We start from the raw sequence: 26,579 nt of genomic DNA, 5'->3' as shown, positions 1-26,579 counted from the left end.
TCCTATGAACCATGCCACGACCCCAGCGCCACAATCATCAGCGCCACCGGGACCAGTGACTGTAGCACAGCTGTACCAGGAGTGCCGGGGACCGGTGGGTCCCTCCCTAGCCGACCTGCTGGTCAAAGTTAAGCTAGGGGAACAGGAGGTGGAATTTTTGGTGGATACTGGAGCCACATTCTCAGTCCTGAATCAGACTTTGAGTCCTGTCAGTAATGATTATGTCCAAGTTGTTGGGGCTACAGGGAAAACTGAGAAAGCCTATTTTTTGAGACCCTTAAAATTTACATTAGGCAGAAAGATGGGAATACACCAATTTCTATATCTTCCAAACTCGCCTAAACCCCTGCTAGGCAGAGATCTATTAACCTGGTTAGAAGCAAAAATAGAATTCACAGAACAAGGAATGAGACTACAGGTTCCTGAAGAAAAATTAATTTTGGCCTTAAGTTTAGCAAATGTCCCTGAAAAAGGAGGAATACCCATAGATGATGAGATAAGAGGTCAAGTAATCCCACTAGTATGGGATGTCAAAATCCCGGGAAGATCAAAACAAGCTTCCCCAGTGGTTATTGAATTATTAGAAGGGGCACAGCCAGTGTCAGTCAAACAATATCCACTAAGGCATGAAGCATGAGGGGGTATAGAACCAATAATTGCCAAATTTATCAATCAAGGGTTGCTGAGAGAGTGTAGGTCCCCCTACAACACCCCAATTCTACCAGTACAAAAGCCAAACAGAAGTTATCGGTTAGTTCAGGACCTGAGGGCAATAAATGCAATAACAAAAACGCTGCATCCCATAGTAGCCAATCCTTACACTTTATTTACAAAATTACAAAGTGAATGGGTGTGGTCTTCAGTTTTAGATTTAAAAGATGCTTTCTTTTGTCTGCCATTAGCTAAAAAAGTCAGGAAATTTTTGCTTTTGAATGGGAAAACCCCAAAACAGGGAGAAAGTGTCAGCTCACATGGGACTGTAATGCCCCAAGGATTCAAAAATAGCCCCACGATATTTGGAGGTCAATTATCCCAAGAACTGTGTCATAAATTAAGACTTCGCCAATTAGCAACAATTTATGGTTTATTAATTGTAGCAAGTAGAAAGTGAGCAAATTTACAGCGCTGGGTGACAGGGGGAGTCTGCGCTCCGCCGCTGCCACGTCAGTATTCTAGCTGGCCCCCCTATTTATATGATTTTACTTCCGTCTTCGTGGATTGCTTTTAACCACTCTGCGCATGTGCCACTTGTTGCTAGGGGGTCTTCTTTTGCCTTCCGGTGGTCGTTGAGGATGAAGGAAGTAGTCTTCCTCTTCTGTCCTCTGTTCGACCTTTTGTTCCTTGTCCATTTTTAGAAGAAGAAGACACAATATTTGGCATATCATCTCTTTTTTGTTCTTATATGGAAAAAAAAAGCTGAACACAGTGTTTGGCATGCTACACTCTCCTGTTATGCAAGCATCTGTACAGCAGTACAGTAGTTGCAGAAGCGATACTTAGCAATACATATCTTGAGTATATTTGATTATATATATATATATATATTGTTTTAAAGGAAGCAATACTTGGCAATACATATCATGAGTATATTTGATTGGCAATACATATAAGTATATTTGATTACATATATTGTTTTAAAGGCATCCTTTTTAATAAACAATACAATCTTTCACAATCCCCCCTTTTTCTCTTTATACTCTATTGTTTATTAAACAATCTCATCTTCAAAAGTCTTGATTTTCTTCTAGCAATTTCTGCACCTATTATAACAATCACAATGCATTATACCCTTTTTGCAAAAACACTCATAATTTTCGCGTTTTATATTGCATTCACAGTAATCATTTTTGCTTTTATTTCTTTCATTACGCGCAGCTTCATACTCAGCAGTAGTAGTTAAAATAAGCAATTTTGCTACATTAAATCGCTTTTTAATAAAGTGTAAAATATATTTTATGATACAAGGTCTAAATATAAGGCCCAAAATTAACAAAATTAAAGGCCCGGCCAGAGCAGACAACAAGGTGGTCAGCTATGGTGAAACATCGAACCATCCTTTATACTAAGATTTTCTTGTTTTGCGATCCTTTTTTCTTTGATCTAGTCTTTTCTTAAGTTCGGCCATAGAATCTTGTACTACTCCTGTGTGATCAGCGAAAGAGCAACATTCTTCATTTAAAGCGACGCATAGTCCTCCTTCTTTTAAGAATACCAAATCTAATCCCTTTCTGTTCTGTAATATGACCTCAGATAGGGATTTTACAGAAGCAGCTAAGTTTTGGATGGATTGCTCTATTCGCCCTAGATCTTCATCCACAGCTGTCTGCAAGGTTTGTATTTCTTTACTTTTTATTATTGAGGCTATTCTTGTGCCTGCTCCTACTCCACCTGTTATTAATAATGTAGCTAAAGTGATGGCTGTAAATGGTTCCCTTTTTTGTCTGCTTAGACCTTTTTCAAAATGATATAGTATCTCTTCAGAAGTATGATACATTAGTCGTGGAACAATGATTACTTGTACACAAAATTGGGATTGATTGAAAACATTTAAGGATAAACACGGGGTTATTTTAATGTCCGAACAGACCCACTTAGCCCCTTGCATTGGTATGATCTATTTATTTGTTCTACTGAGAAATTCTATCGCCCAGGGTTGTGTCGTGTTTGTACTACAATACTTTCTTGCAAATTGATTAATTTCTATTGCATTGGCTCGTGTGGATTTCTTGCCCATATTGGTAAACTAAGCAAGCATAGGGTGTACAGGAAAAAGAGCGTTCCTTTTGAATTACTCTCATGGTGACTCAGTTCTAGTAGTAGCTCCAGTAGTGGGTCTCTCAGGCCTTTTGTGGGTCCTCCTCTGCCTCGCCCGTCGACTGGGTTGCAGCCAGCCACGGGGGTGATTATCTTTTCGGCAGCAGGGGTCACTGTAAGCCTATTACACCCTTCTGGGAGCTATAACTTGGCTGCTTAGTTTATTTTTCACTCTTTTTCCTGATATCCCAGGCATCCGAAAAGATTTTTTTTTTTTTTTTTTTTACAATGTATTCTTATAATATGGGACTTTAATTGAGCTTCTAAAGCTGTGACTTAGCAATGAAATTCCCCATGCAATATTGCTAACAGATTGTTCAGATGACTTGAACAACCCCTCTTTTTTTTTTTTTTCTAACTTTCTAAAACTAGTATATCTATATCTTTGAGCTGTTTATTCACATTTACTACACTACCAATTATGAAGGATTGGTCTCCGGGTATGGACCACTTGAGAGCATTCTCTGCAATTTTTTTTTTTTTTTCACATGTCTCTTTTTCCCACAATAGAAACAACTTCCTTGTTCCCTTCTTTCCACTATTGTTTTCGGCGACTTTCTGGGGGTTTTAGGACCTCTAAGTTGCCTCTTTTTATCTTCTCTAAGCGCAGCCACCATCATTCTTACTTGTTTCTTACTATCTTCTTCTTCTCGTCTTACATACACTTTCTGTGCTTCCCTCAACAGCTCATCTAATCCTCTATCTTGCCAGTCCTCTAGTTTCTCAAGTTTACGTCTGATGTCATCCCAAGATTTTGCTACAAAATGTGTTTTTAAGACTGCTTGCCCCAGAGGACTATCGGGGTTAGCCCCTGAGTATAGCTGGAGGGCTTTCCTCAGTTGCTCTAACCATTCTGTGGGGCTCTCATCTTTCTTTTGCCTTTCGTTAAAGGCTTTACTAATATTCTGGCTACAAGGTACTGATTCTCTAATTCCTTGAATCACTATATTCCTTAAGTCCTCCATATGAGCTCTATGTAATGGATTTTGGTTGTTTCAGTTTGGTTTCTGAAGTGGCCATTTTGTATCTGCTTGGGGACCTTGTGCATGTTGGGCATCTTAGACTCTCATGCCTGCCCGCCTAATCTTATCTTTTTCTTCTGTTGTAAATAACTGCCCCAAAATTGACTGCATTTCGTCTCGAGTATAAAGACTTGGTCTTAAGAATTGGTCTACTCTTTCTGCTACCCCTAACGGGTCGTCTAGTAATCTTCCCATTTCTGTCCTCTTAAACTCCTGCAAATCTCCGGAGTTCAGGGGGACAGAAACGTACCCGACCCCAGGCTGGGGTCCTCCCATGGGTACTTCTTTTAGGGGATACATTTGGGGTTGTTCCTTTTTACTTTTAGTTCGTCTCCTAACAGATGCAGGTGACCCTTGTTCGGAACTAGTGTCTCCCGGTGTTATGGGAGCAACTGGTGGAATCACCGGTGCTGGAGGTGGAGGGACATATGGAGGGGGAATTAACAAGGTATCATCCTGTTCCCTTTCTTTATCTCTTTTCATTTAATTTGTTCAATGGGAATAGAGTTGTCTGGGGTTTCTCTAGCTACATCTGAGCATATAAGCTCTCTTCTGGGTTAAAAGGTCTTTTATCATTAACCTAGAAGTTTAACTGTTGCCTCACCCATTTTTCATCTGACCAAAAAATAAGCCAAATAACATTTTTCTGTATTTTCTTCCCTCTCCATATTTCAGTACAGTAATGAATCATTTTCTTCTTACTTTTCCCTATTGATCCGGGAAACTGTTTCTAATTATTTAACATGAATGAGAGAGGGGTATTCTGAGGCACTATGGGTACCTCCCTCATGGGGGTCGAAGGCTTGCTGCCCTTCGCCCCCATCTTCTGGAATACCTTCACACACACACTCACTCGCTTCCCCTTGTTCTTAGCCCAGTCCCTCGCGGGAGATGGGAAACGTAGTACTTAAGGGTCCACACTCGCTTGGCTCAGTATGTCGAGCCTCTCAATTGCTATATTCCAGGAAACCCAATCTCGCCCGAACGGTATCCCTGTGAATTATCTTCACAATATACTTACGCGTCCTGCGTCTTCGTCCGGACTTCAGTGCACTAAATTTTTATGGGATTATACCGGTTTTCATTTGCTCCACTTTCTAGAATTTAGGTTCGTCGGTAAAGGTGAAGGTGGGCAGCTGTTCTCAAGGCCGAGGAAAACCTCGGGGCGCCTCCCTGGGAGACCGCAGCCCACTGCTCCTTATCCGAGTCACGGCACCAAAATTGTCATAAATTAAGACTTCGCCAATTAGCAACAATTTATGGTTTATTAATTGTAGCAAGTAGAAAGTGAGCAAATTTACAGCGCTGGGTGACAGGGGGAGTCTGCGCTCCGCCGCTGCCACGTCAGTATTCTAGCTGGCCCCCCTATTTATATGATTTTACTTCCGTCTTCGTGGATTGCTTTTAACCACTCTGCGCATGTGCCACTTGTTGCTAGGGGGTCTTCTTTTGCCTTCCGGTGGTCGTTGAGGATGAAGGAAGTAGTCTTCCTCTTCTGTCCTCTGTTCGACCTTTTGTTCCTTGTCCATTTTTAGAAGAAGAAGACACAATATTTGGCATATCATCTCTTTTTTGTTCTTATATGGAAAAAAAAAGCTGAACACAGTGTTTGGCATGCTACACTCTCCTGTTATGCAAGCATCTGTACAGCAGTACAGTAGTTGCAGAAGCGATACTTAGCAATACATATCTTGAGTATATTTGATTATATATATATATATATATTGTTTTAAAGGAAGCAATACTTGGCAATACATATCATGAGTATATTTGATTGGCAATACATATAAGTATATTTGATTACATATATTGTTTTAAAGGCATCCTTTTTAATAAACAATACAATCTTTCACAACTGGAAGCCTGGACACTGCCACTTGGAGAAGGTACATTTCTGCAGTACATTGATGACCTACTAATAGCAACAAGGACCCGTGAAGACTGCAAGAACTGGACTGTAAGTCTTTTAAATTTTCTGGGACTAAGTGGATATAGAGTCTCTCCTGAAAAGGCTCAGCTAGTCCTCCAGAAAGTTACATATCTGGGGTATGAACTGGCAGGAGGGGAGAGAACCTTGGGAGACAGCAGGAAGGAGGCAATTTGTCAAATGCCCCAGCCAACTACAACCAAAGAACTGAGAACTTTTCTGGGAATGACAGGATGGTGTAGATTATGGATCTACAACTATGGACTAATTGTGAAACCTTTATACCAACTCCTAAAAGAGACTGGGGGAACTCACTTATGCTGGACACCAGTAACTAATAATGCATTTGTAACTCTGAAACGTGAGTTGATGCAAGCTCCAGCACTGGGCATACTGGATGTCACTAAACCTTTTCTGTTGTTCTCACATGAGAGACAAGGACTGGCACTGGGACTTTTGGCACAGAAGCTGGGACCATACAAAAGGCTAGTGGCTTATTTCTCCAAGCAGCTGGACGTGGTCAGCCAAGGATGGCCCACCCACGTGTGTGTAGTGGCAGTTGTGATCCTGAACATAGAAGAAGCTCACAAGTTCACACTGGGACAGCAGATAACTGTTTTTGTCTCTCACACAATGTCAGCAGTGCTCACATAGAAAGGAAATCACTGGTTGACCCCATCTTGCTTTCTCAAATATCAGGCTGTCCTAGCAGAATTGGGGGACGTGAGTATCCAAGTAACTAACATTTTAAACCCAGCAGCTTACCTCCAAGGCAAAGCTACTGAGGAGCCTGTACAGCATGACTGCATTGAAACCATGGAGGCAGTTTACTCCAGCTGCCTGGACCTAAAGGACTCTCTGCTGGAAAATGCAGACAGCTGGTTCACTGATGGGAGTGGTTATGTCAGGAATGGTAAGCGGCTCTCTGGGTATGCAGTTACAAGCACAGACGCTGTCATTGAGGCAAAACCATTACCTGTGGGGACATCAGCTCAAAAGGCTGAAATAACAGCCCTAACTCGAGCCTTGGCGCTAGCCAAAGGAAAACCTATCAACATTTGGACTGATTCAAGGTATGCTTTTGGGGTGGTACGCGCTCACGGCGCTATCTGGAAAGAAAGGGGTTTATTAACCTCATAGGAGAAAGAAATCAAGCATGCTACTGAAATCGTACAGTTATTGGAAGCAGTGGTAAAACCTTCAAAAGTGGCTATAATGCATTGTAAAGGACACTCCCAGGGTAACACCATCCCTGAACTGGGAAATGTTATGGCAGACAAAACAGCAAAGGCAGTGGCTGGTGGGGATCAAATTCAAGGCCTTGCTCTAATCCCTTCTAACATCCTTATGGGTGAAAAACCCCCACCATACAACACTGATGATTTAAATTAGATACAAGAAGGGAAGGGACAAATAGTATCTGATGGGTGGGCTAGAATAAAGGATCTCATTGTCATACCCAGAAAACTGCTAAAATTATTCATCCAAAGTGAACATTCTAAGACACATTGGGGAGTTGATGCTTTATATAACCGTTTGAAGGACAAAGTGACAGCATCAAAATTAAAGGAAACAATTGAGGACACAACGTCCACTTGTGAAATCTGTCTTAAAAACAACCCTATTACCACTGTTAGGCTAAACACAGGAACTATCACTAACGGAGTTTTACCAGGGGATGTGTGGCAAATTGACTTTTCTAAATTACCTAGGAAGGGGGGACACAAGTACCTTCTAGTCCTCACAGACACTTTCTCAGGTTGGCCAGAAGCTTTCCCTTGTAGGACAAATAAAGCTAGAAAAGTTGTTAAAGGTTTAATACAAGAAATTGTTCCACGATTTGGAGTATCCAGAGAAATTAATTCTGACAGAGGATCACACTTTGTAGCCCAGATGGTGCAGGGAGTGAGTCATCTACTGGGCATACACTGGCAGTTACATACACCATACAGGCCTCAGGCAAGTAGACAAGTGGAAAAGATAAATCACTTAATAAAGCAACAATTGGTCAAAATTTGTCAAGAAACTAATTTATATTGGTATCAGGCTCTGCCCATGGCTTTGCTAAGAATTAAGGTAAAACCATGGCTCAAAGAAAAATTAAGTCCCTTTGAAACTCTGTATGGAAGGCCCTATGGAACAAATGTGATTCACAATGACAGTGTAGCTCTGGCAAGGCAAAGCTACTTAATAGATTATGTAAAGCATTTAAGTCAAAAATTACAATCAATATAGACATTACATCAGATCACCTTGGATGACACTTCTTGAGGGTTTAAAGAAGTATGGGACAAACTTACATCATGGTTACCCAATTTATCCTGGCTTAAACAATTGTTTGTAATAGCTATTTGTGTTATTGCATTGTTACTTAGTGTTTGTATTAGTAGTTATTGTTGTATGATATTATGTACTTGGAATAGCAATGCTTATGCTCAGTGGCACAAGCACAAACTTAGAAATAAGATAGAAAAAGGTACTTGCTTTAAAGGCATGCAAGATTTGTAAAGAATTACAAATAACCAAAGAAAAGGGGGGATTGAAGAAGGAGCAGTCAACAGCTAACTCATGTAAGCACAGTTAACTATAGGGAGACAGCAAATGTTAGTTCAGACAGCAGATGTTAATTACAAAACCTAAGAAACTGAATTTGCCTTAATCTTGTCAAGATAGAAGGGACAAAGACCATCTCAGAGACCGCTGAATCATTCCTCAAAGGACTACGCATGCCCAGGGAGAAAGGTGAAAAGTGCACTGTGAGGATGACTACTGGCCTTCATCAGAAAGACCCCCAAGGAAGAGGAGAGGCCTTCCTCAGCACAACCACCAGAACACACAGCACATGCTTGGCCCGTATGCTAATGATATTAATGACTTCTGAGAAATAATTTGTATAACCACACCTGTTCCAAGGAATGTGATGAATATTCATAATTTAACCCTTAATACTGTGTTGTAAGGAGCACCGGTGTGTGTGTTTGGAGGAGCGATCCCCACACACCCGGCGCGCCGAATAAAGCAAATACCCACTTCTCTGACTCCGTCTCTGAAGTGTCTCCTGGCCCGATTTCGGCGCGATTCACTGTCAAACATTTTTGTGTATAAGATTTCAAAATTCCGTGGTATCTTGAAAATCTTCAACAAAACGTGTAACATCAATATTAAACATGAATGAATAGAAGCTTTGTGGTGAGTCACCTAGATAGACAGTCTAATCACTTGGAAAGTGATACTTCCATTTGAAATGAGTTTACCTAATAATATTTTATTTCCCTTATCAATTAAATTCTATATTGAAAATCAAGAAAAACCCCATATGTAAAACTTCCTTAACGCCAAGTAGAAATGTCACAGTGAGTCACTGGGGCAGTTTTTTAAATGGTGTAAACGAACCTGGCTTCACTGAATTACAAAAGTCCTAGCTCTTTAAATTCTAGTTATAAAAATAGATTTTCTAAGTTCCTCCTGGAATCTGAGAATAATGTACAGATTTATTTCAGTGAATCAGAACATACAGCAATGAAAGGTAGCTGAGATGATCAGTAAAGGGCTCTTTGTACATAAAGCTAAATCACTAGATTCTCACTACACATTTGCAGACTGTGGAATAAAAAAAAAGCAAAGGATTCGTTTTGTGGGTTTTGATTGTTTGTTTTGCTTTGTCACTTTCCCCCATTTGTTTCCTTGTTATCTATTGAAAACCTTAGTTTAAAATTTGCATTTCATTTGGTTATGCAACTGATATTTATTTGTATAGCACCTCTTTGTTACTGATTGTCTGGTGGAGTAATGTTGCTGTATGCTTAACAAATTATTGTTCTGTTATGCAGATGACAAAACATCTGCTTTATATAATTACAATTTTAGACTAAACAAGAAGAAAATTCTCTTAATAATTTATGCATATGGTACTCAAAGCAACTTATCATGTTCTATACTCCAGAAGAGAGGCAGTATGTAATAACTTTCTAGAAATTAAAGCAACTATTTCTTATTTGGCTTCCTTATGCATTTGTGTTCCAAGTTTCAGCCTGAAGCAGATTTTAAAGGTTGCTTATGGAACTCTCAAAGTGGCTGTGATGAAGACTCTGACAAACTGAACAATACTGAAGTTATATAAATCATTGTACAGTGCAAGTGTGTCAGCTGCCAAATGACGGGATTTGAAAGAAAATTCTGTGTGTGCAGCTTATTTCAGACTTTTCTTCTTCCATATTTCTTTTACCTGTCGGTAAAGTCTCTCACTTGTCTTGTTGTGAGCATATGAATATTGAATTAATGGGCCTTTGTCCCAGTCTAGACAGAAGTTTTCTGATAGATGGTTCTGTGTTTTGGAGTGGCCAGCTGTACCGGTACTTTGTACAGGGTGTACATGTAGATGTGCATTTGCATTAGCAGCAGCATGAACAGAGGTGGCACTTTAGAAACCTGTGGCGGCTTGAGCTCTCCCTCTTCCCCCTGGATCTAACAGGAGAAATCTTTCTCATGAAGAGGCATGAGAACACTCTGCATGGAGTTGTGATAACTTACAGATGTGTAGTAAATTAAATTTATGATAGTTACCTTTGATCTCCTCCTGTATACTTTACTTATTAATCACATTTCTCTGGGATCGCTTCTGCTCAACATCTTCCAAGATTTCCACATTTTTAAACTGGCCTGCTACAACTGTGCCTGAATATATGATGCTACCGAAGGAGGGAGGAGGCATGAGTCAGAGACCTCATCAAGGAGAAATATTTCACTGGTTTGGAAAACTGTACTTGAATGGAGAAAGAGGAGGAAAGTTACAGCACTGAGCAGCACTGGATTAATGTCAGCCCATTTCAGTGATGCTCCTTCTAATTGATTATATTGTGATAGGTGTATGCTCATACACAGACAAATGTCTTGTCAAGATTAGGATACAATAGCCAAATCTCTGCTCCGTTTTGATCCAGTTCTGGATTCAGATCTTAGATGACAAATCAGTGAAGTCAACCGCTGTGCTACCCTCTCTCCTATGTCCCCATACAAACACTTTCTCCCTGAACACTGTTGTGAAAAGGTGTCCATATAAACTTGCTCAAAGTGTCAGCTCCAGGAAATTGTGCTCCTTCCTTTCATGAGCCTGTGAAGATAAAAATACTATCCCACCACCATCCATTAAATGCATTCTCTATATATAGAGAATATATTAGAATGATACTACGGATATTGAATTTATCTTCATGAGATGGGGATGGTCTCATCAGTCATGAGTGTCACAACTAAGCAAAGACACAAGTGAATAATGAAGCCACCCTTATCGAGTACAGATGAATTCAATTTCCTCTGCACTATAATGTCATATTTGATTCAGTGAACTATAACGTCTACTTTTTATTTTTTAAGTTGCCCATGGGTTCTGTCTTTTTCCCATTCTTCCTCTCTAAAGCTGTTTTTGGGACACATTATTCTGCTTTTATGCATCCTGCATGTCTTTTTCCTCTGTCTGACATAACTACTAAGTTGAGTTCATAAATGGCATACACGGAGTGAGAACACTTACCATGTCAGGTGCCTAAATTCCTTGCCCCTACTAGCTTTTCTGAAGGACCAGTCCCTGGGAGTTATGCTGACAGAACTTTATGCATAGAAGTAGAGACCAACAGTAAATGGGTTTGTTCTGGGATATCACTAAGGCTATATTCTCTTACGATTTTTGAAAAAATGTGTATGAGTCTGTCCATCTTGATGGACAAAGTATCAGAAAGGAATGAATTGTAGGAGTGGACTTGGGGTTAAGCAACCCTGTTGTGAACCCAAGCTGAGAAGAGTAAACCAAACGTACAATATTATGCAGCAGTGGGTCATATGCAGAAGAGTGCAAGGAGCAAGAATTGCTATGGTCTTCCTCTTACCAGGACAATTTTTAATATGAGAAGAGCTAATCAGAAAGCATGCTCCTCTCTACACCTCAAGCCCCTTGAAGTTTTTCCCAGAAAATGTGCTCACTGTGAGCTGCCTATCAGCCTGCCAGTAAGCTGCTCTTTCAGGATGCTTTGGATGCACTGGGAACAAATGCCACTTGTGCAACACTGCTACAGCTGGGCACTAGACACTGGTATAAGTGCAGAGGGACAAAGCATATTAAAACCCTTTCCCATTGTTGAAGTTGTGCCAACATGCTGGCTGCAGACAATACCAGATTTGTTTTCAGGCAACTTAACCATTCACATAATCCTACAAAATTGACTTCTATCTCCTTAGACAGGAGAATGTGCCACTTAAGCTACCAAGGGCAGAGTGTAGTGCTGTCCCTGGGAAGAGCTTCTCCTGGCTGGCGCAGTTCTTGGCACAGTGGAAACAAGGCCTCTGGCTCAAATCCCCAGAGCTTGCTCTAATTTTCCCTCTTTGCAATAAAGAGAATAAACACAAACCTGTTGCATGAACAATGCAGCTGCTGCATCAGCTCTGGGCTTGGAGCTATTGTGTACCTAGGCTGTATATTCTATATTGCTTAACACAGAAAAGGGCACAATACCTCAATTTCAAGCTAATTATAGCAGTAGAAGATTCTATGGTAATGCCTCCCCAGGTTTTACCAATAAACTCCTTAGAGAAACAAGGAGACGTATTCACATTATATTTACCTAATAGATGAGATTCAGTCTATTAGATGAGATATGAAGTAAATTAAATTCCATGGCAGGTGAACACCCTGAGGGTACTGTAGTTTATAACACTACATTAATATTCCGTAAGACCACTGCATGAGCTTAGTATAGCTAACTTCAAAATTAGCTTTACAGGCCACCTGCAGAATTTTTTCTGGTTGCTTTCATAGTCAGTGCTGCAATCATAGATAATTTAACATAAATATTAAGTAAATAATTGGTTCAGAATATTTCAAGTTTAGGGACATAAATCTCATTCCTCTTACATGCATGCAAACCATAAAAATACAAGGCAGTGCTTAACCTGGCAATTTTAGTTTCCAATGGGCCATATTCCATTTTTTGAAATAGAAAAGACCTAAACAAATTCTACAGAATGAAGTTATTGAAGGTGCAGAAGAATTATTGTGGAAAGCAGATATTAATTCAGAGCTCTATGTAAAAAATTCTCAGGCTGATAAAATGATTGTAATGAGCACTACTAAGGTTTTAGAGTGCATTTGTATAGATTTAGTGATATGAATATAGACTGAAATGGTTTTGTTATCCTTTTATGAAAGAATGATTTCTGAAGCTGAGTACTGTTTGAGATAATGAGAAAGAGATAGTAGGTGTGCCTCATTATGACAGCTGTGGCTATGACATGCTCTCTAATTAGCCTCCAGAAGCTTGCTACTTGCAGGTTAGCTAGATGTAATCATCACAATAGCTTGGTGGTCTCTTAGTCAAAAAAGCACATTTACATTTTGAAGGAGGTAAGCTCTTTTTCTAATGTAGTGTCAGAGCTTGGGAATGAGATCAAGAAATACTGTTAGATGTCAGACTTTTGGCTGTTTCCACAAACATCTTAGCAGTTCATAATAGTGATACTTGGGAATAAGCCAGTAAGGTACTATGTCTGTTATGTGTATTTTCCCAACATTAACAGGCCTTTAATTTGATACATTTTATATATATATATGGCTTGCATTTTTATATGACTGACAGTAGCATGTCTGTGTAGATTCTATTTTGATGCCCTTGTACCTAATTTGTCAATAAGGATACAAGGAAGCTTTTAATCTTTGCTTTAGACTGTAAGTTGGTTTAATTACCCTTCTGTTCTTTTCTAGATCCTTGAAACATTTCCTCTTTAATATTATTGTCAAATGGTAAGAGGTGGCTCAGGAAGGAGAGCTGCAGGTGTTTCTCATGGGCTAGACAATGCCTGTTAATGCAAAATTGATCTGAAGTAATTTTGACACCACTTTTCACAGAAAAAGATTGTGGTCAGAGAACCTGTTATCAGAATTTGCATTTGTTGGCTTTTACCTGTTGCTTTCATACTACTTATAGCAATAGCTTTAGGTTTATCAAGATTTTTATGTTTTCTTTTTATTTCATACCATTCAATGTTGAATCTGAACAAGCTAATTCTTTAAGTGATTCCTTTACAAAATATTTGCAGACAATACCTGCTGGCTATTCCCCTATTGCAGTAAGGGACTCTTCTACAGAGATCAATTTCAGATAACAGGTCTTAAAGGCAAATATGCAGACTCATTGGCTTTGGAAGGGAAGGCCATGCTTTGAATCTTCTAGTCGTGGTAGCAACGTCCACCAGAGATGGTTGTTAAGACAGCATCTGAATATTTAGAAACTTAAGCAACTGTAGGAAACATTGCTTAACAGTAACTGAAATGGATTTGCAAGAAGTCAAAATCCATTGAAAGTCTGACAAGAAAGCTGAGAATTGTTAGGATGAAAAGACAGAGAAAACTTTTCTCATACATGTAATAGATTTTCTTGTATGCCCAGAAAAGAGGACATTTCAGTGTGAACTCATAATTATCAAGTGACGTACTGATTTGTACATAATTTCTTTCTCAAAAATAAGGGTTACTTGTGTGAGGATAGTGCTAAAAAACCCCACTTGCAGATGAAAGTGTGAACATAAAACAAACTTAGAGGAAGAAAACAGCATAGAATTTGAAGGCAGAAGAAGGATATAAAGAGAAGACAGAGATTATCTTGCTTCTTTTGATAATTTTCTCCTCATATTTTTTGAGGTACTAAGATGTGTCTTGATTACATTTGTCTGTATCTGCTAACATTCCTGATTGTGCACTTTGATGCTATATGGACTCACACCTACTATTAAAGTTTAATGATTGAATAATTTCAGTAGGGAAAAGTCTGCTCTATTAAAGTGCATAGAAGTTCAACAGCTACAGTCTAAGGCAGACATATGAGGTAATATATAGTGTAATTTTTTATATATTCGATTCTTCTTACTACACCCTAGAGATACTAAGAGACAATGGAGACAACATGTAATGAATGACAGAAAATGTGTAAAAGTTCTGTGGTGAATAAATTAAAGCCTTTAGTCATAAGGCTAATAATAGGAGAAGTGAGAAATTAAGAAGTATAAGCAAGGGAGGCAAAACATCTAGCAGAACAAATGGATATAATAATTTTCAAACATGTCAGCTCGAATCAACTAAGGTAAACATTTGGAGCCTCAGTGCATGCCTAGACTAGGCAAACTTTGCCACTGAGTACTATAAAATGGAAAGGAGTCATAAACTGTTGGAGAACAGAACAGGAGTATGTGTCTGACTATTTATAATCTTTTAATCAAACATGGAGCTCATATCTTGAAGTCTGGTAGCTTTGGAGAGTACTTTGTCTGTGTATTCATACACCATTCATAATGCAGTGAGCCATAAAATGCTCTCTCACTTTCTTGCTTCAGCAGTTTCAACACCTTCCTCTGGGACAAATTTCTCTAATAACAAGAAGTAATTCAATTTTGCTCTTGCTCAGTTCTAAACAAACAGTTCTGACTGTTGTGACTTACCAGATTTGTGGAGGTTGTACAGGGAAGACAGCAAAACAATTCAAAGTTATCAGGTGCCCTGTCAGATTGTAAATAGAGTGTTGTAGGGACTGGCACGGATATTGATGCTTGAAAGACCTAAAGTTGCTGTGCTTTGTGGCATGCTGCAACTGGTACGTGCTTTTGTTGTGCATGGCAGCGACAGTGCAAGAAAGGGGCCCTAGAGGAGCAGCACCACTTCCCTGCCTTCGTCTCCCACCTGCCATCCTGCTACTTATGGTCCTATCACTAAATGTATGCTTTGCTGATTTTAGGATTTAACAAAGAGGTAAGATGAGTAACACTCTCTTTTCATTCCAACAGTTGCATTTCTGCCACAGGTATAAGTCTTCAGCCATTAGTAGTGCAATTCAGAGGACAATTTGGCTGGCTGAGGCTTTTACACTTTAGTTTGGATTTTGTACACCTCTTAAAATTTTCAAGTTGGGAAGTTAATTTAATTTGTGAAACTGTTGAGTTTGTGAAGAATACCTTGAAATGTTTTCCTTATCTATTTATTTAAGATTTTTTCTTATAGCTGCTTTAGAGTGAAATTATACGTATCTCAGTTTTTATTAATAATGAGCACTTACAGATTTGAATTTATATTGCTGCAGAGAAAATGCAAATAAATCAAGGGCATGAAAATTGATTTAGAAATGGAGTAAACTTTTATTCTGTAAGATACAAACTGATTTATTTGGGTTAGTTTAAAGAACAAACAACAAAACCCTCAGCGAACGGGTTTTCCTTGCAAAGTTTCTTGTGCCTTCCTCTGAAGTACCTTGTACTTTTAGAAAGGCTACTAGTGAGATTTGTCTTGTCAAATCAAGCATTTTCTTCCTGTAGCTCTTTTTCTCTCTAAACCTATTAATTTGAGGCTCATCTGCAGGTCTTGTAGTGGTTGGAAGTTTCCCTTCATGTGACAAAAAGCATCCTTACTGCTCCTGAGGATTTCCTGGTTGAAGAAGTTGTGAATACTTCTCCAGATGGAATTTTTATTTTAACATTCCAAAGCAACTGTGTTCATGTAATATTTTCCTATATTTTCCTTTTTTCTGCTCTAGATGGCAATGTAGCACTTTTCCTTCCACTGGGAGCCTCATGTTTCTGTAGTATTTATAAAAATCCAGTAAGCTAGCAATAGGTATATCTTATTATGTATATTATGTGTATACACTGCTAGCTGTAATGGTTCCCCTGCCACTCAGCTGTGACTCTCACCCCATTGCTTGTATCCACCTTCCTTCCCTGTCTTCCTTCTGTCCTCACCTCACAGGCTCCATCTCCTGCTCCTGCCACTCTTATTCCACCACCTTAATTTTTTGCCTGCGTTGAATGAGAGTAACTGTGCGAGACAGCCTTGACTTCTGTGTTTTTCACCCTTTTTGTGCCACTGGCCCAAATCTGGGCTTTTACAGTCTTACATTTGCACTGGTTCCTTCATGTCCCATCTCCTCTTTGTGTCTTCTTTTTCTTCTATTTATTTATTTATTTTTTTTTTCTGGAAAAAGAACACTATTTGTATGAAAACTCACTCATGGTGCACTGATAAAAAAAGAGCTCTTCCAACTGAGCAGACCCTCCTATTTTGCTCGTGAAGTAGAATGTGCTATACTGCCAATCTACAATACTGAAATTAGGAACAGGCTAACAGCATGTATTTCCAGTTATTTAAAGGCAGTTGCACTGCATCAGATAACATCTACCTATTATTCTACCTTAATAGCGTGAATGGTGAGAGAAAGAATGTTACACAAGAGGTGTATAAATTCCGTTCAGGTGGCACTGGAGAATTTAGATTCCTTGAGTCAAAGGTTGCTTTGTTTTGTTGCATCTAATCATTTTGATGGAGATTTCTTCTCTGAGTGGTGGAGTTCCATAACAAATTTTGAGTTTGATTATGGAACCTATGTAGACAGATCTTAATTTTAAGATGTTTTAAACCTTCTTTTTGATAATAAGGTGTCCTTAATTTCTGGGTTATAAGACATTGTGAATAATTGTCCTTAATTTTGGGGGGATGAGATACAGTAGAGTGTACACAATGTAACAGAGTTATGTAATGATGTTGCCTGTTTTTTCATTTTTCCTCTCCTATTGATCCCCAGTGGTCTTTTTTATTTTTAAATTTGCTGCTGAGCATGAAGATGATGTTTTTTTGAGATGATTGCAAGACCTCTTTGTAAATGATAATAGTTCATTTGGAATGCATTGGCGTGTCCACATTTTGTGGTTATTTCCTTCTCTTGTTCTTTGCTTTGTATTTACTGACAGGGGATTTCATTTGGTGTGTTATTACCTCTTCACTTTGAAACATGTATCTCCTCCAGTTCTTCACAGTCAGTTCACAAGTGAGTGATTTTGAATAATCAGAAAACTTGAACAACCTGTTCATGAATGTGCTGAGGAGTATTAGTTTTAGCACAGTAAACCATCACTGGTTACCTTCCTGAAATATGAAAATTGACCATTTATTATATTATTAATTTTATAGCCCTTAACTAGTAATTAATTCTTGATATCTTGAGGGGACCTTCCTTTGTATCCCAGGAGAGATGTTTGAGAGTTGCATGTGGGGAATTGTGTAAAGGGGCAGGGGAGAAGGTGTTTTCTGGAGTATATATTTTCATATGCTTTTTAACACTTTAGGAGCATTCCAATAGATTTCTGGGTCATGACTTCCCTGGAAATCTTGCTTACTACCCCATTAAATTTGCCCATGTGTCTGAGTTGACTCCTACTGTAATTTCAAGCAATTTCTGATCAAAAGTTTGTACAATTGTAAGTGACAAACTTTTGATTCAGAAAAATGGTAAAAGCAGTGGAAGAAGTAATTAACAGATACAAAATTACTGTTGGAGACTTTGGAAACTGGAGAGTGGCTTGAACCAGAACCACCACAAAAGTGGTAGCATCTATGTAGGAAGGGCAGGAAGAAGATGAGCAAGAAAACACATCTTTTTAAAAGTCCTAGCCAGAATTCTTTGGGCCCTTTCTGGTCAGTGTTTATTCTGAAATTTACCAATGTTCTGAACTTGGTGTTATCATGAAGCTGGGAGGCACTGCAAATCCTCTGGAGTACAAAGTTGGAATTCAAAATTATCTCAGTGAAATGATGAAATAGTTTCTAATAAAAACCTGTAAATCAATAGGGATATTCAGTTAGGCAGTGATAATCACCTACACAAATATGGGATGGGAAACAACTGATTAAGCAACAGTCCTTCAGGAAAGAGTCTGTGAATATAGTGATAACAACCTGAACATGAGTCAACAATGTCTTGCTGTTACACAAGGACAAACTTTATAGTGAGAACTATAGGCTAAAGGAAGTTTGCAAGTCATGTGACATAATCTTTTTGCTCTACTTAGCCTTGGTAAGGACACACTGGAGAGCTGTGAGTGTGAACTTGTCTAGAGTACCTCATTTCATGATAAATGTGGGATTATGACAATAAACTTGTAAGATGTGAAAGCCTTCTTTGAGGGAGTAACGTGTTCTCTGCATTCAGTAGTAGGAACTGCAGCAGGACCGGTTCATGTTAGGTTTAAGTTCCTGACAGAAGGGAGTCTGGATCACCTGGACAGTGTGCTTTCCTAATGCCATAGAAGCCATGTCTTTGGAGGCTTTCCCACCACATCTGTCAAGGATGATCTGATGTATTAGAAGTGACCCATTTATGAGGTGGGATGGACTGGTAACACTTCCAGTCCTGTTCACTCTTTTCTCTTGCTTTGCCTCTTTCCACTAGCTGCTCTGTTGTCATCACTTACAAGCTGCTTGCCGTCTGCTTCAAGACCCTCTGCTTCCTGTCCCAGGTTTATTATTCTTGAATTTACCATGGAGAGCCAAGAAGGGCAGTGTCAGAGTTGGTCAGACCTCACTATTCTTTTACTTTCGTTCATTAGTTTATTGAACCACATTGGTCCCAGCATTGATTTTTGAGGTACTTGTGCTGGCAGATTCCCCACCTTCTGAGAAGGAATCATTTATTCCAACCTGTTGTTTCCTGTCTTCCAAACTACTATTAATCCCTGAAAGGTCTTCTCTCTTATATTGTGCCACTGTAATTTATCTTCATAACTGTTGCTGAAGGACCTCATTTAAAGCCTGTGTTTGGGCTTGCTTTTATTTTGAATGCATGCTGCATTATACCTACTGGAACGCTGTTTTCTCACTATGTCCTTTAAATCTCTTTCTCTTGAATTATATAAATGATGTTGATTCTGCCCCAGCATGTTGCAGTTATTCATATGCTCACCTGTTCTAGCTTCTATTATATTTTATGCTAATTAGGAGGCAAATGAATTTTCTGGTGTGTTAATCAGACTCATTAGTCTGTAATTTCCAAAATTGCCTCTGTGGCCCCTTACAAAGCTTGGTCTGATATTTGTCTTTTGTCACTCTGCTGGAAAGTAATAGAACTTTCAGTAAGCAGAAGGGGATATACTTCTGTACTTTATTTTCCAGTTTCACAACTAAATTTCTTTAAAACTTTAAGTGAGTATGACCTGGCCCTGAGTGATATATTGTTAATTTCTTGGGGAGTATGATTTAAAATCTCCATTGTTGCTTATCTTTCTCCTAACCAAGTTCAAAGCCATCAAAAAATTGTTCCTTAAGACTGCTCAGATTTTGACTTCTGTTAATGCTGATGAAAACATATATTTTCTTATGTGTGTTATTTTTCTTAAGTATGCCTCTTTCTCTTTGAGTGTCATTTTGCCCAGCTGTCTAGTTAATTTTTTAGAGAAAAGATATATGTTATACCCTTATGGTTTGTCTTCCCTCCTGTTTGACCCTTGAAGGCAGCCTTTGGGGAAGAATTTCCAAAAATTAAAAATAAGCTGACTAGGGAGAAGAATATGGATGCCTTTAATGGCATCCTCTGAGTACCTATGGCATTAACTGTTTTCTCTTTAAATGTATTCTTGCTAAAAATTCAAAATCAATTAGCATTAGTTAATCAGAACCAGGCAGTGCACTAGCACTTGTTGGAGCGCTATTTATTGGTGTATTGCTACACTACAGTAGAGTCCTAGGCTGCAGATAGGGCTTTAATCCACTCTAATACTGTTACTGTTTTTAGTAATTCCAGCAAGAAAGGTGTGGAAGTTCTGTCCTTCCGAAACCAGGTAATTAAAAAAAAAATCTAAAAAAACATATTTAAAGAAAGATGTGGACCTTTTAAAGCAGACCCAGATGAGGGCTATGAAAATGATCAGAGGGTTGGAACCTCTGGTTTGAAGACAGAGTCAGCTAGTGTTGTTCAGCATGGAGAAGAGAAGGCTCTGGAGACACCTTATTGGGGAGACTTTCCATACCTAATGGGACTTACCAGAAAGAAAGAGAGAAACTTTTTATGAGGGCCTGTAGTGACATGACAATGAATAATGGTTTAGAACTGAAAGAGGGTAGATTTAAACTGGACATAAGGAAGAAAATTTTAGTAAGCATGGCTCACTGAAACAGATTTCCCAGAGTAGTTGTGCACGTCCCCTCCCTGAAAGTGTTTGAGGTGAGGTTGGACAAAACTTTGAGCAACCTGAACTACTAAAAGGTGTCCTCGCCCATGTCAGGGAGTTCGGACTGGGTGATCTTTAAAGGTCTCTTCTAATCCAAACCAGTCTGTAATTCTGTGACTTCAGCTGGAACTTTTTCACCTCATTAACATTTTTCACATGAAAATGCACATTCATAAAATGACAAAATATGAGTACGTAAGCCACGACCTTGGAAAACGGGGACATGCATAGTTCCAAATATCAATTACCTGTAATGAATTTGGATCTCTTGATCAGAGTATCACAAAGGCAATGAGTCCATCAGAAAGTGATGGTATAATGTGATAGGCCCTTCAGTGAAGGATCTTGTTGGTAGAGTTTAACTTTCTAAAGTCATCAGTGATTTGATCTCAGACCTGCTTTACTCTTTCTGTTCCTCCTATATGACAGATGCCAGAAGGAAAAATAACCCTAATATAGAAAAAAACATTTCACTTGAGTTTTCTTCTCTCTAATTAAGGATAATCGTAAGTGGTGCAGTGCAAATCTAAAAATTTTGGAGAGAAGTAGGGGTACCTTTGCTCATGGTGATATGAACAAAGGAGATTGGGGAAGATGTATAGCTCCATATGTATGGAGTGGTTTTCAGTCACTGATCAACTACTATACAGTGAGAATACCAGAAGGGAAAATTCTGCATGTTAGATCTTCTCCAAAAGATAAAGTGAAGCACAAAAAGTATTTGTGAAGCAAATATTCAAAAAAATTTTGAATTGAGGATTGATTCTGCAATTTTGTGTCTAATTAATTCATTCCAAAATACTACAGAGCAATTAGAAAGATGACTGTCCTGTGACTGCTGACCTAGCTACAGCTGCTGGATTTAACATGAAAGAACTAATGTGAAATTTCCATACTTTATTGGGGACAGGCTGTGAATCTGGTATATTTGATGATTGTCTTGAATTGCACATACTGGTATCACCTCACTGATTTTTATTGCTTCAGCAAAGCAAAGCAAGTGTAAACTCATATTAACTACACAACTAAGGTAGTTTTCTGACCACTTCATGTCAAGGGAGTGGAAAAGCAGACAGACTCTGCTGTTTTTTTTGTCCTACCCATGTAGACTGGCTGGTCAAAAGGAGGACCAGCTTTTTAGGATTAGAAAAATCTGAGGGGTTTTTTTTTTTCATTGCTTTGCTCAAAAGGGAATGTTGTGATGCTTAAGTGCTCTGCTGTACCAGTAGACAGTAGAGGATGAACAACTTTTAAGTTGTGACAGCAATTTCCTTCCAAAAAGTGAACATTTGAATGCCCTGTATCAAGTCTCATCTTGAGGAGTTTCCCCTAAACTAGTTCTTTCCCTTTTCTTGAGTCTTTTTTTATAATTTCTCCATTGCTAGATATTATACACCTTTCAAAGTAATTTTTTTCAGCAGATTTATGCTGATACACTATTAAAGATAAATATTTCAAGTGATGCAAAGGTCCCTCAACTCTTTTTGAACTGTATTTTTAATACCTAGGAAAGTTGATGTTTCAAATCATCCCTGATCTTAGTACCCTAGGGCCTGAAAAACATTCCCAGTATTAATGAATGTGTTCTGAGTACAACATTTGTCAGAGAGAGCTGGGAAAGGGACCATGAAAAACGTATTACGTAGACTGGAGCAAAATGGTTAGCCTTCTGATTATAAATCTAAAGTATTAAAATAATGAATTCACAGAACCCTGTTAGACATCAAAGCTTGTGTCTTATTGGGGCATGCTTTTAATTTATGTGCCCTCTTTCAGGCCAAAAGCAAACCTGATAAACTGAACAGTGAATTCCTAACCTGATTGAAAAAACCTGACTCTGGATCGTTGCTGTCAGTAGAAGGGAGAGTGTGCAAGCTGAACTCTACTCAAGCAGATGCCTGTGGTATATTTTAATGGCACATTTTCAAACCTTACAACCTTTAAATACAGAGCTAAACTTTAAAGCAGCAACTTGGTAGCCGTTATGCTCTTTGCTCTTTTATTTCAGTTTTCTTTGTTTCAGAAGTCTGCAGCAGGGGCAGCTGTAGGAAGAGAATTTAAGTGCTTTCAGTTGGCAAGAGCAACTGTGTTAGAGCTAGTAAACATTATGTCTTTTTCCCCCTTTTTCCAAAGTCGTGAGGAATGCAGTGAAATGAATATGCAGGTAGTTCATAATCTATACATTCCTCTAACCCAAATCTCAGTTTAGGAATATTTAAGCACTTTTTACTACATAGTCTTTTGATTTTAAGAGTGTGAAGGTTTTGTTATATTCTGCCTAGGAACACATAAGGATTTCAGAGATGACAGATAAATATAACGGATAAAGAATGTTAAATGTCAGTAACGGACACACAGGATGAGAGAAGATGAGTGATTATGGTGCTAATGTGAGATATGGGGGACCTGCTTTCAATTCCCTTATCCACCACAAGCTGCCTCTCTGACCTCAAGCAAATTTGTCTCTCAGGTTTAAATTTACCAACGTCTTTAGGCACTTAACTCTCTCTGTTTAAACAAATACACTGCTGATGAAATAAGAGGTAAATTATTGATAGGTACATTTGGTTCACCAGGTTTCCATTTTTCCTCTGCAGAACTGGGGGTCATGTTGCTACATTGTCTTGTGGAGGGAACATAAATAGCTCACTAGGCTCTCGGGATGCTGATTTTCCAACTCTAGGAAGCTTCAGAATATCTCATATGATTATGCCCCTGTGTGAATTCATGTTGACTTCCTTTCTGCTATTGTATTTAGTTCTGATCAACCCATCTCAAAAAGCCTGCAGCAAACCCAAAGAAGGGCTATGGAAATGATCAAAGGCATGTAATACTCTCTGTACATGGAGAGGTTGAATAGACTAACACTCTTCATCCTGAACCAGAGGTGTCTGAATGGGGATGTGATGGCAAGCAATGCAGTTGTGAATAGGGAGCAATTACTGAGTTTCTCACTATATAATTGCCATAGACTTAGTTTTTTACCTAACATACAATTAAACTGCAGGACCCTTTTCCAAGGGGATTATGGGTGAGAAAAGTTAGATGGTTGTAAAATACATAATAGAAAAATTCTGGATGAAACATCCATTCTGGATTATGGAACACAAAGAAATGACCTTGAGTTTAAGAAATTCTATAGGCTCAGGCTGAAGAAAGCTGTGGGGAACTGCTACCTCCTGTTTATCCCAATATATTTTGGACCCTTTTGCTACTGACCACATCAGAGAACATTCTAAGATAGATGGACCTTTCGTCTTTCCTGACACAGACATTCTTATATTCTCACTTTCCAAAGGGAAACAAATACAGACAAATATATTCTTCTATGTGCTTTGTTGTGTTTCATTGATTCAACGACAGATGCTAAGCATGCCCTTTGCTGAGGCAGCTGAAGGGAAAGGGATGAAAATTTATTTTTGCATTTATATTTTATCTTCTTTCCCTGGAATGAGGAGGAAGTGATTCCCTTTGAAGAGCAGGTTGTCCTTCAGTGACTGAATGTTTAGGATTAAGAGAAGGTCAAACATACTGACAACCATCATAGCAATGGACCACAGAATCAGCTGTGACAACCTTCCACCACACACCATCTTTGCTTTAGCAAGCGACTAAACTACTACCTTCACATGACTGCTTTCATCCTTCTCTTACCCTTGTCCAGTTGACAGGTTGATAAGAGAAAGAAGACCCTATCATCTGTGGCTCTCGGTTGTGGGTAAAACCTGAGAAGTCAGCAAAACATCCCTAATTTTCCTATGTAAACCAGTTGGTATCACAATCTCAGAAGAGAAGAAGGGAAGGTACTCATTTTGGAGACACTCAGTAGTAAAGGGAGGGATGATTTAATCTAGCCTTGAGTGTTTTGAGTGCTTTGCTCCTGAGGCAGGCTGTGGAGTTCTGGGGAAAGGTGGGACACAATTTGAATGTGTACATCCCCATGGCAATGAGCAGCACCATCAGGTAGCTACCAGGTGTCTATCTCCTTACAAGAGAGGAAAGTATTTCCTGATTTCTCCCCACCCCCAGCACTCTTCCTTGACAAAACCCTCTTTGTAGCAAGGCATCCTTCTAGGTGAACCAATAGACATGCATCTCTGCCTCTGAGGTTTGCTAACACGACTCACCATGTGGTAACAGGGCATACGCAGCAGCAAAACATGGCACTTTCCTCCAGTACGACTGGAATACAGCTTCCAGGCTTGCCATAGACCCAGAAATCCTGGGAGTGAGGAACTGACATGAAACAGTTTATTTGCAAAACAGAAAGCTGTATCGCTAGCAGTGAACTGAAGAACAAACAGAAGACTTTACACAAATGTGGCACTTGCTCTTTTCAAATTACAGCCATTGTATTTTTACTACGGATGAAAAACAAACAAGCTGCTCTGTCTTGTCTCTCCCAGCTTGTTTAGAGACTCAGCTCAGCTTGGCTGCATGTAGATCAATTTATTTCAAGAGATCAGCATTTCCTTTTTAACCTTTTGAACTGTAAGTCCCCATAGGATCATGATGTTTTCATCAATTATATATTTTCATTTTGTACTAGTAATCAATAGCACTTTTGAACACTAATGTCATACTTCAGCTTTGTCTTAGGCTACTAAATGAATAATAACTAAATAATGCATTTCAAACAAGAGAGGAAGTGAATATTCTCCCTCCAGTGCACAAAGAAACATGCAAAAAGAAATCTTTGAACAATGGGACATTGATTTTTGTGACTCCAAACTTTCCAGCTGCAGGCAGAAAAGACCAGAATGGAGTTTTAGTGTTATATCTTGCTCCTGAAGTTGCATCTGAAGCTTCGAGATGTATCTCATTTCTGAGCATTACGACTGGGTAAAGGTTTGATGCAGACCATGGTAATACTGAGAATTCACAGTAATAGAAACCTTTGGAAAGCAAAAGGAAATGCTTTCAGTCCAGGTTTGTTGGCAGGGCCTCTTCTAATGCTATGTGCTCTCAACAGACGAAGCTTCCAAGCGATTGTTATCTGGAAAACAAGGCTACATCTGTACGAGCAGGCCAGAGATGGTCAGGGAATAGCCTCAGACTCTGGTTTGGGATTGTATATGCTGTTGCATTGTTAGCAGAGGTTTTGTCAGAATTTTGGCCCGTGCTAAGGAGCATTCTCCCAAGCAACACTGGACTGTATGTAGGTTGGGAGTTAGCGCTCTTGGCAAACAGCTTGAACATGAATTCCCTGTTTTGGGTACAAGAACTTGGCTGTGCAGATCGGAACCGTGCTGTGTCAGCTGGCCTTGAGGCCAAGGAACAGTCTATCTCTCATTTCATTTGCTAATGGAGATATGGCCAATGGGGTACTAGCTGTGTTTGATAACCCTGCTACCAGCTGGAGAAAGAGCATCTTATGGCTAAAGGCTCAGGCTGGGACTGGAGAGATTCAGTTCCTACACATTGCACAGATTTTTAGCATAGCTTGAGGTCACTTAGACCCTCTGTGTTTCTTGTTTCACATATAAATTGGAGATAACAGAAGCCTTTAAGTACTGTGACAGTGTTATGTGGAAAGATAGATGGATTGTAACAAATTTAATAGAGCAAATACCTCTTACTAGAAGTGTCAAGAATAATGGGGAATTCATCTGACTGGGAAAAGTTTCCACTCCTCTCTCTTTCCCTCACTGTTTATTTCTCACACTGTTTAGTTCAAACACTGAAGACGCTGGAGGCTCTGGAATCTGGCTGGGTTATTTTTGTCTTCTATGAATTCAGCCCACCAATGTACTAGTAAGGGCTGAACCCCTGCTTGGAGTTTGTCAAAA

General features: G+C 39.1%; 1 long non-coding RNA gene across 2 annotated transcripts in view; it reads left to right on the top strand.

Annotated features, from left to right (window-relative positions):
• Positions 1 to 13,083: 13,083 nt before the first annotated feature.
• LOC138107341 (uncharacterized) overlaps positions 13,084 to 26,579 on the top strand; it is a 23,671-nt gene continuing 10,175 nt past the window's right edge. Inside the window, exons 1-2 of one of the 2 annotated variants that reach the window (XR_011149426.1) lie at positions 13,097 to 13,156; positions 13,514 to 13,552. This is a non-coding gene — a long non-coding RNA (uncharacterized lncRNA). Of the gene's footprint in view, positions 13,157 to 13,513; positions 13,553 to 26,579 lie in introns of both variants that reach the window. The other variant, XR_011149425.1, reaches the window with a different exon arrangement.

The sequence above is a fragment of the Aphelocoma coerulescens genome, chromosome 3, assembly GCF_041296385.1.
Source record: "Aphelocoma coerulescens isolate FSJ_1873_10779 chromosome 3, UR_Acoe_1.0, whole genome shotgun sequence".
NCBI lineage: Eukaryota > Metazoa > Chordata > Aves > Passeriformes > Corvidae > Aphelocoma > Aphelocoma coerulescens.
The sequence above is the reverse complement of the archived record's forward strand: the minus strand, read 5'-3'. Positions and strand labels throughout refer to the sequence as shown.